This window comes from Salmo salar, chromosome ssa27 (assembly GCF_905237065.1).
Source record: "Salmo salar chromosome ssa27, Ssal_v3.1, whole genome shotgun sequence".
Lineage (NCBI taxonomy): Eukaryota > Metazoa > Chordata > Actinopteri > Salmoniformes > Salmonidae > Salmo > Salmo salar.
In genome coordinates, this window is record NC_059468.1 from 25652514 (window position 1) to 25654385 (window position 1872).

A 1872-nucleotide genomic window follows, 5' to 3' on the forward strand; every position below is an offset into this window, starting at 1 on the left:
CAGAGCGCAGAATAACTCATGAATTTACAAATGCTCAACACCCGTTGAATATGGCCGTTGTCAGTAAACGTCGGCAAAAACTGAACAAGGCAGTTAACCCACTGTTCCTAGGCCGTCATTTGTAAATAAGAATGTGTTATTAACTGACTAGCCTAGTTAAATAAAGGTTAAATATGGATGTCATGAAAACAGCCTAACCAGCTCTTATAGGGTGAGTAAAATGGTCAGAGTGAGGTGTTCTCTCATATGTGTCTGGAAGTAGCTTGTAAGCTAGCCAACGTTAGCTTGGTGCTTGACTGCGGTTGTGATGTCAGAACGCTCGGATCAACCCTACTCCACAGCCAGAGCTGTGTCCAGTGTGCGCTCCCAGAGCGAAACGCTCTGAATCTGAGGACGCTCTGAATTTACGAACACAACCAGAGCCAGGCACATGGTTCAATGTGTAACACGTAATCAAGCTATCTATTTCAGCACGCCAAGGCTGACAAACTAATATTTCACATTTTGTTAGTCATTTTTCTATATTTCATTGTTGGACAGCCGTATTGATGTCTTTCTGAACATACACAAGTGGATTTAATGTGGCCCCAGAGTGACCTTCCAGACTGTGTTCAATCTGACCTGTAACCTAATTGATAGACACCCAATATGAGTTTTGACTCAGACTATAACCAGGCTGTCTATAGACTGTCTGTTGACACACACACCCCTTTCATGATGATTGATTTATTCATTTGCATTCAAAGAAATACTTAACTGACTTGCCTAGTTAACTAAAAATATAAAGTATAACAAATACGTTTAGGCCATTTAATGGAGAGACGGATTGTATGGGTGTGCATATTGTATTACCCTCCCTTTCACTCTGGATTTAGACCTGACAAGGCTTTATATACACCTGCCATTACCAGAAGCAGAGTGGGTCACACTCCCCATCATGTTCACACAATGTGTCCTGGTTTAGTCCTTAATTTACTGGCTTTGAAACTGGACGCTAGGCCTAACAACGCCACTCATTACTGGAACAGTGCTGTCAGTCAGAAAACTCAGCGAATCATGAAAGACTACTGCCACCTGCAGGAGCAAAAGATCAGGAACAGGCTTCCATGGGATTATTCTAGGATTTAGATCAATATATATTCCCATATTGATTATGGCTCTGTAATTGAAATAATCTGTGGGGAAAAAACGAAACAATGTCAGTTATACCCAAACAAATGTTTTATGTTTTTGGTGTTATCTAAACATAAACGTATTACTTACGTATTACGTATTACTTACTATATCATCATACACTACTAATTATATAATATAATTTATTCATCAATAAAACCTAATGAAAATATATATATTCCACTCGGCCGTGTTGGACTGTACAGATTTCCAATCAATTATTAGTTACGTATTTGGATTGTTATTGATTATTACAGTTTCTGATATTGCTGTGGTTTTTCACATAATTAATTTGAACAAAATACACACTTATTTGGACAACAATTGTTTGAGTTTATTTTATTATATGCCTATAATAAACAAACTGGGTGATGTTGGATTGCATAAAAAATATTGGAAATAACGAAATAGTAATGGGGAAAAATGTGGAACGCAAAGAACCATGAAAGTGTTAATCATTCACCTGGTAGCTGTGTCACCACCTAGGAACATACAGAGAGTATCTGTATGTTCCGGTCACCACCACACCTTGTGCGTTTGGTTGGATCATTTGTTGTACCTGCCCATTGAAATGAATGTAATACAAATACCATAGGTGCGCACTAGATCTGTTTGATGCAGTTAATACAAGGGGACCGTCACCCCGCTTGGCAGGAGGTCTGAAAGGAGGACAAGGATTTGTTGGTTGGAGACAAGCAA